Genomic DNA, 9,964 nt, shown 5'->3' on the forward strand with positions numbered 1-9,964 from the left:
ATTTAGTTATCCATTTGTAATACTTTGTATATTAGGAAGATATCTTTGTATTTTAGGTAATGATGTAGATAAGTGTAGAATAGATCACAGATTTGGTATCTTTGTGATAAGATCAATTCTTGGTATATATTAGATGCATTCCCTTTATTTAAGGGATATACATGTATATATTAGTATATATACAACATTAGGTCCAATCCTAATGTTGTGATCGTGGCTATGTGTCAATCGTCTTTGTGACAAAGCCTTCTTCTTGGTGAAGACAAAACTCTTTCTTGGTGAAATAACAATTTGGAGAACTTCTATGTCTTTTACTTTATGTTTATTAATTTTGCTTAGATTAGTTTTACATTTGTTATTCATACTTGAAGTGTATCTGATCGATACAAACTGTCAATTGGTATCAGAGCAGGTTTTTGATACACTCAAGCAATCATGTCGACCTCTTTCATTCCAAATTCAACTGTCTATAACAAGATCCCTCCATTTGACAAACACAACTTCTTTGATTGGAAATCAAAAGCCATGGAAGTTCTAGAGTTCATGGATTTCGATATGCTTGATTTCATCAACAAAGGTCCTGTAGTTGCTATGAATAAATCATCCAATGATGGTGCATATAACAGTAAGTTGAAAGGGAAATACACTCCCATTTATAAATAGGAAAAAAAAGGATGTTGAATCTCGATGTACAAGCTAGAAGTGTTGTTGGAAACTCACTCCCTTTTTTCTGTCTATCGTTTGGTTCAAAACTGCTCAACTGCTCAAGAGATGATGACCACTCTATCATCTGCTTTTGAAAAGGATATATCTTCCAACGATGAAGTTAAGTGTCTCATGGCACATATTTTTGAATCTCACGCTGACACTTCACATGACAACATTGGGATCCTTCACGCTAATTCTCCTCACGCTGCTAAAGACCTCAAATCAGAATGGGACGATGCATCATCATATTAGGTAAAAAATCATTTTAATCTTTTCTTTATTGAAAATATCAAAAATTATGACACAATCGTTCTCTTACCTTTCAATTTATTGATCTCAAATAAAGAAAAATCTTCTCACAGTCTTGAGCTGAATATTCTCAAAGAAAAATTCTCCTCTCTAGAACAATCTCTTTCTGGTTTAAAAAGGGAAAACACTTGTACCTCGCTAACCAATACTTTCCGTTACACTGAAAAAGAAAATTTTATTGATCATGCTAATCGCACTTAGCTTATTTTGAGTTATCGGGCATCCTCTCACTTTAATGTCACAAGATTCATTAATGCTCAGATTCCAAATCAGAGTAAGAAAATTCTTGGAGGTGATATAGAAAGTGTTGTTTCTTTAACCAAAGTTTAATATAAACATACCTTTTATAAAGTTGAGTGCTTAAAAGAAGACTTTAAAAGTAGATTTGTGGTTCTTATTTTATAAATCAAACTTTAATCAATACTCACTGCTCTACTGATTCTAATGGAATTACTAAATGTGTTTCTAAATTATCTGCTCTTGATCCATCTCTCCTACCTTCTCATCGTGACTATGTTCTTCCCTCCATTAAGATTTTGCTAAAGTTTCCTATATGTAATGGTGAAGTTCATTCTGTAAACAAAATTCTTAGCATGTTTTTTCAGTGCTCCGTTAGCAATTCTGAACCTCAAGATCAATGAAAGCCTTATACTCTTGATAACCCTTCAAATGATCATGAGTATCATGAAAAGGTAGTTTATGAGCATACCATTGATAACATTCCTTGTTCCAGAACTAAATCAAGAACTTTTAAGTCAAATAATCAAAGTTCTTCAGATCCAACATTTGAAAATAAATCAAAATCTAATGTTAAAGGAAAGAATTCTGGAATAAAAGTTTGTCATCAATGTGGTGATGCCTCTCACAAAGTCAGAGGGTGAACTTTTGAAAAGAACACCATCCGCACTAATAATCTCATGAATCAAAATGATAAGTGGATCAAAAATGGAAACTCGTTGAACTGTCTCTCTGGTGATTGTTATAAGATCATTTCTTAATGATCCTTTGCAAATGGGTCATTGTATATTTCTTTTGGACTTACTGCACATATTAGTTTCAGGGTAAAGAGCATATTTGGTAGTTAGACAGTGGCTGCTCAAGACATATGACAAGGTTCAAGTCTCTCCTGGAAGATTTCATAAAGAAGGATCGTTCGTCAGTTACATATGGAGATAATGGCAAGGGAGCTACAAAGGGATATGGATCCATCAAGTGTAATTCCGTTGTTTTCAAGAATGTATCTTATGTGAAAGGTCTTCAGCATAATCTCATTTGTATCAGTCAACCGTGTAACGTTGGCTATGAAGTTCTCTTTAACAAGAGAGAAGGAAAAGTTTTTAATCAAAAGAACATCATTGTTCTTACTATAAATCGACAAAACGACATCTATATTCTGGATATGTTTTCTGCTAACAACTTGCTTTGTCGTTGCTTCTTCTCTCATGCTCAATATCATCTAAATTGGTTTTGGCACAAAAGGCTATCACATCTGAACTTCAAGAACATCTCAAGGATTGTAGGAAATCAGCTTGTGAGAGGAATTCCTAAGATGTAATTTTTCAAGGACAAATTGTGCTCAACGTGTGAAAAAACGGAAGAAAACCAAGTCTTCGTTCAAGCCAAAGTCTTGTTCTTCAATAATCAAATATCTTCATCTCCTTCATGTCGATCTTTTTGGACCAGTTCCGGTCAAGTCAAGAGCTGGGAAGAAATATACTCTTGTCATTGTGGATGAATTTTCAAGGTTTACATGGGTAGTCTTTTTAAGAAAAAAGACTCATGCCGCTGATAAAATCATTGCTCTCATTAAGTAGTGGGAAGTCCTTTATGAACACAAAGTAAGGCAATTATGTAGTGATCATGGAAGTGGATTCAAAAACTCATCCCTGAAAGATTTTTCATCGGTCTCAGGAATATCACAGTTAGAACTCCCCAAAAAATGGTATTGCAGAAGGAAGAAACAAAACTCTCATTGAAGCAGGAAGAACTATGGTTTTTGAAGTTGGTCTTTCATTGTCGTTTTGGGTTGAAGCTGTCAATACATCGTGTTATACCCAAAACCGGTCTATTATTGTTAAACGTCATGGAAAACTGCTTATGAGCTAATGAAAGGAAGGAAACCATACATCTGTTACTTTCATGTGTTTGGATGTGTTTGTTACGTCTTGAATCAAAGAGATCACGATTTGAAGTTTGAGGCTAAATCTGATGAAGTAGTGTTCCTAGGATACTCCAGCGTATCTAAGGCTTTTAGAGTATTTAATCTTTCAAGGAAAATTGTTGAAGAAACAATTCATGTCACTTTTGATGAGGACTCATTCATTCATGATCGGGTTGATCACCGTTTGTTAATTTTGAATGAACTTAATTACAGTCCTTCAGACCCTGTTCCTGAGATCTTATCAAATAATGTTGATCCCAATGTTCCCAATGTTGATCAATTATTCAGTTCTTAACCTATCTCTGAAGATCGGACTGTTGTCCCTAAAGAAGCTGAATCATTAAATCAGGATGTCTCTGTCCATAACAATACAAATGAAAGTTCTAATCCAAGAATCTTTCGAGATCATCCTGAATCTTAAATCATTGGAGATGTAAATTCTAGAATTCTCACTCGCAGCAGAGTCAGCAACAACTTTTTCATGTTTGTAAACTTCGTCTCAATGATCGAAGAAAAAAAATTGTTGATGCCTTGAAAGAAGCTGACTGGATTAAGGCCATGCAGAATGAGCTAAATGAATTCGAATGTCACCGTGTGTGGACTCCTATTCCAAAACCACAAGGAAAGACTATCATTGGGACTCGCTGGGTTTGCAGAAACAAAATGGATGAAGATGGAATCATCATAAGAAAATAAGCTAGGCTTGTAGCTCAAGGATTTTGTCAACTTGAGGGTTAGACTATGATGAAACATTTGCTCCACTTGCAAGACTTGAATCCATTCGTCTGTTTCTAGCTTTTTCCTCTTTCAAAAACTTCAAAGTATATCAAATGGACATCAATATTGCCTTTCTATATGGAGATTTCAAGAAGAATTCTTTCTAAAACAACCTCCAGGTTTGAAAATGAAGAGTTTCCATATCATGTGTGTCGTCTTGATAAAGTTGTCTATGGCTTGAACCAGGCTCCTAGGGCATGGTAAGACACGTTGGCAAGCTATCTTCTCTCAAGTGGATACAAACAAGGAAAGATCAATAACACTCTGTTCATAAATCAATCAGGATCTCATATCATTCTTGCTCAAGTGTATGTGGACGATATCATCTTTGGATCCACTGATGAAAAGCTAAGTTTAGAATTCGCGGAGGTCGTGGCCAAGAAGTTCGAGATGAGCATGATGGATGAACTAACTTTCTTTTTGGGCTTGCAGATCAAACAACTAACCAATGATATTTTTTTATCAATCTAAATATATTGCATATATGATGAATAAATATAGCTTCTCTGAATGTAAATCGGAAAAGACTCTGATGTTTCACCAACGTCTATTAGCATTGATCCAAGTGGAATTGATGTGAATGCAACTATGTTTCGAGGACTGATAGACTCTCTACTCTATGTTACAGCCAATCGCCCTGACATTATGTTCGCCGCCATATTATGTGCTCGCTATCAAGCCATTCCTAAGGCATCTCATCTTCACACTGTTAAAAGGATTTTCTGGTACTTAAAATATGCACCCAATCTTGGGTTATGGTATCCTCGTGACTCTGAGTTCAAGCTGGTGGGATACACTGACTCCGATCATGGCGGGTATGGCATTGATTGTAAAAGAACTTTAGGAGGAGCTAAAATGCTTGGAAATAGATTGGTAAGCTGGTCCAACAAAAATCAGACATCAGTGGCGTGTTCAACCTCTAAGGCTAAATATGTTGTCGCTAGAAGGTGTTGTGCTTAGATTCTATGGATTCAGAATTAGCTCTTGGATTATGGTCTAAACTTATCGAAGACACCCATCTGTTGTGAAAAAACCAATGTCATTCAGATGATACAAAATTCAGTGCAACATTCCAAGACCAAGCACATCGACATCCGTCATCATTTCATCAGGGACATAGTTCAAAAGCGAAAAGTGGAATTGTTTTATATACCATCCACATATTAGTTGGCCGACATTTTCACCAATGCATCAGACGAAAAAAGTTTGAACAAATTAATTGCAGATCTTGGTATGCTTTCAATGTCTTAATCATTTTCTAATTGTTATATGTATTATGAAAAACTTAAAAAACAAGTGCTTCTTTTATTTTGAATGCAAAATCTTACATTTAGTATTTACATGTATTTTTTTCAATCCTATCTAAGATTTATATGCATCTTATTGATTTAGGATATGTAAGTACTAAAGCCTTCTTGAAAAATCTCAATGCTCTTGCTATTTAGAAAAAGAGTGGGATCATGTCCTCTTCTTCTTGAGGATACCCTCGTTCTCCTCCACTCACTATTATGGATGCAAATAGCAACCATCAAAGCAGTAAGTCTTGTTTTCATCTACTGACTCATAATCCAATAAAACCTCGAATTCCCTCATGTTGATCTTGAAGACACAATGGTTTTATGGATTCAAATCAGTTAACTCATAGTTTACAAAGACTGCTTCTTTCTCTTTTCTTGCTCTTGATGAACATGAACCTTGGAAAACATCTAAAACGCTTAAATGATAAATGGCCTCATCACACTTGATTCATAATGAGATGTTTATTGATGAGTTTATCTTTGCTTGTGCTCTATTTTTTAGCTAAAAATTCAAGGGGTAGATATCTTGGAAAATTGAAATGCATTAATGACCATTCAATTTCAAAGATTTCATGGAACAAGTCTTTATCACTTTTCTGAAAAAGTTGCACATATTTCCTTGTTTAAACTATTTTCTTATTTGACTAATTCTTTTGTTTATATTCTTATCTTGTTTATTCTTTTGTACCATTTTGTAAAGGAATACGACGGTGGCAATTTTGAGCCTAGTATGCAGTTTTTGACACATTATCGTTCCTAGAAGCATGTTTTCATATGTGACAAAATTTCTCTAAGTTTCTCATCCGTGAGACCATCTGTTGAGAACATTGAGTCACCCTCTCACGCTAATTGTCTAGCATATTCTCTAAACTCTAAAAGTGAGATTGTCTGGTCCAAATAAAAAAAATCATTAATCGAAAGACTGGAGTGTTTATTTTAAAATTAATCATCTTTACCTGACCCTATCCCTAGAAGCATGCTTACTGTATGCATCAAGTTTCATGTTCTGCTGAAACATTGAGCATATCCCACTGGCTTACCCTGATTGCATACTCATCAACGTAAGAGTTACTTGTCTGGTCATTATAGGACAAAAGATTGTTCATGTCCCTGACCTCCTAGTCAGAGGTATGACATGGTACCATTATGATTTAACGTTGAATCTTTGATTCTAAATTGCAACTTACTTCATGATACAGAAGTTTAAACCACGTCTTGTTGATGAGCTAAACTGTTAATGATTCACGCTGATTTCACCTCAGCGTGACTAAGGTGTTGTTTGTTTTTTGGAAAAAACCTCTTCAGACCTCTTATTCCTGCGCGGCGTAGCACACGCGCAACACTTTTCATCTCGCAGTTGTTTGTTTTTCAGAAGTCTTCGGATTAAAAAACCTTTGCGCATCTTCTTCTTGGCGCAACACTTGTTTTGTCTCTTCCTGCCTCTTCCTGCCTCTTCCTACCTCTTCCAACTTCTTCTTCTTTTTTTTCTTGCTAAAATATTGATTATATATTGCTGAAATCTTATTTCACATTTTTTTTGTTTATTCTTGTTGAAAATTTTTTTTCGTTTTTTTATATTGAATATTAAAAATTTGTTGATGAAATATCATTATTTTATGCTAAAATATCTTTATTTTTTTTGTTGAAATATCATTATTTTTTGCTGAAATATCATAAATTATTGCCGAAATGTCATACATTATTAAATTTTTGGTATTAAAAACTATTTTCGGATTATAAAATCTGTTTATTTTAATTTTTAATATCCGAAGCAACATGCAGATGTTAAAAAACAAACACGCTTCTTATTATAGTCTGCAGCCATTTGGTCCACATCTTCTACTGCAGAGGGTTGCAGAGGTGGTCCGCAGATTTTATGGATTTTTTCTTCAAAAAAAACAAATAGCACCTAGAACAATCCATTCTCTCCTTTATCTTCTTCATAAAGCTTAATGATTCACTGTAATATACCTCACACTAATGAAAGTTTGAAACTTTGTGCCGATGGTTAGTCTATGTACCGTAGGCTATCACATACACTAATCCATTCCTCCCCTAATATTCTTCTTTAAAACTTTATGATTCAGTGTAATGTGCTATACATTGATGAGGGTTTGAAAAATCTTTGTCAATGGGTACATTTCAATTTGGAATGAACTACACACATCATACCACTCTTGCCCATTTTCTTTTAACAAAAGTGATTTATGATTCAGTGTATGAAACCATACGCTGATTAGATCTCGAAATAATATGCCAGTGAATGGTAGTTTAAGCCTACACTATTAGGAGACATCACAATCTTACTAGACAACAAGGTGAAACTCTATTCTGCTCGACGTTAGTTGTTGATGTCAAAAGGGGGATAAAATCTTGGTGAAGCTGAAAATATCAAGCACGTTCTAAGGGGGGTCGAAACAAGATAAGAAAAGCACATTCTAAAAAGGAGTTGAGTCAAGCTGATGCAAACGTTGAAGCTCATTATCTATTCGTCCGTCTTCTGCTGCAATTCATAAATGTTTGATAAGTCATTCATCTTCACAGGGGGAGCATTTGTTAAAACTGCAAGAGTCAAGATTTCATTCTTATTCTTAAGGGGAGCATGAGCCAAAAGCAATTTGCTTATATATAAAAGAAGTTTAGTTTTTATATCACCATATAGGGGAGATTGTAAGGTCACACCTTATGATCTGATGATTTAAACACATGACATGCTGATAGATCAGAATCAGCGTCTACAACATCGACAGTGCCAACATATCAAGCTTATCAGTGTCGTCTTACAGTTTAGTTATCCGTTTGTAATACTTTATATATTAGGAAGATATCTTTGTATTTTAGGTAATGATATAGATAAGTATATAATAGATCACAAATTTGGTATCTTTGTGATAAGATCGGTTTGTAGTATAGGTTAGATGCAATCCCTTGATTCAAGGAATATACATGTATAGATTGGTATATATAAAACATTAGGGAAAACCCTAGTGTTGTGATCCTGGCTTTGTGTCAATCATCTTTATGAAAAAACCCATCTTCTTGGTGAAGACAAAACTCTTTCTTGGTGAAAGAACAATTTGGAGAACTTATGTGTCTTTTACTTTATGTTTATTATTTTGCTTAGATTAGTTTTATGTTTTTTATTTATACTTGAAGTGTATCTGATTGATACAAACCTTCATGGTTACTTCTTTGTCTTCTCAATTTTCCACCAAAACTGTGACATCCCCAAATTTACAGTCATTTTAAAACTTTTTATTTATGCTTATTTTAAAACAAAATATTTCTTTTGCTAGGGAATTGGTCCCAAAAATATTATTTCAATGTGAGATAATATTTACATTAAACATTTCCGAAGAAACATTCGATATTGATATGTTTTCAAAACTTGGTATGTCATAACTAATACAAAACATAAGCATAAACATAGGTCTTACATCATCTTTTATTCTATAGTTTATATCTCATCAAATCTCTCATCAAGTCCGAACATAAATATTTTTGTACTACTTCTTATGATACAAAGAAACTGAGTGGGTCAAGTTGCGATACCTAGTGAGTACATAGGGGTTTCAATCCCATAATGTTAATATATATATATATATATATATATATATATATATATATATATATATATATATATATATATCAATAATATTGTAAAACCAATTATTACCAAAAAAAAATATAGATTTGCATCTCATTTGGATATCTAAATACCCTCATACCTAATCCAACCCACACCCAATCAATTATCACGGATCCTAGTCTACGATTATTAGGAGGGATTATCCTGCCCGATGAACCATTTAGAAATATGTAGACATACCATTACATCTGTTTGATCAGGACCTGCAATTTCTGGTTATGCAATAATATGCAGACATACCATTACAGTTGTTTGATCGGGACCTACCATTTCTGGTCATCCAAGAATATGCAGACATACCATTACAGTTTTCTTATCAGGATCGACCATATCTAGTCATCCCGAGGGGAACACTGTATTATACTTCTGCACGAAGCTACCATACATCAACACATGAAAGTGTCAAGGAATAGGATTCTACTCTCCGTTCCTAACTTGCACACACACGTCCTAAATAAGACTACATAATATGAAACTTAATTGAATTGGTCTTATATTATTAACGGGCATAGCTACAAAACCTCTAATACAAACTTTGTCTAGATAACACTATCCTTTCTTAGTGTATGTATGTTTAGCATAGAGTATTTTAGGTATTAATATACTTTTTTCTATTTCCCTAATTGATATTTCTATTATTGTTATCATGCAAAGATAGACATATAACCTTTTATAATATATATATATATATATATATATATATATATATATATATATATATAGAACCGTATCTGGTTCGCATGTTATATATCCTTAAATACATTTCTAACACATAAACTAGTCAATAAGCGTATAGTTTGCACATAACTTTCTAACATATATTTAATACTTTAATTAATACTTGTATTAAAATCATGTTCATGAAAGGGACTATGCACTCACTTGATAAAGTGATGACTCGAAACTCGGACAACTCTTTGCTTTAGCACTTGGATTTTTCTTTGATGTGACTTAGGTTCAATTAACACTAAGTCTTAGGCTAATATTCCTTATGAATGAAGATAACCTAGATTCTGTTGGATTAGTGTCTAAGTCCATAACTATTTTGGTATGTACTTGACC

Source organism: Lactuca serriola, chromosome 5 (genome assembly GCF_051521515.1).
Source record: "Lactuca serriola cultivar US96UC23 chromosome 5, Lser_US96UC23_V15, whole genome shotgun sequence".
Taxonomy (NCBI): domain Eukaryota; kingdom Viridiplantae; phylum Streptophyta; class Magnoliopsida; order Asterales; family Asteraceae; genus Lactuca; species Lactuca serriola.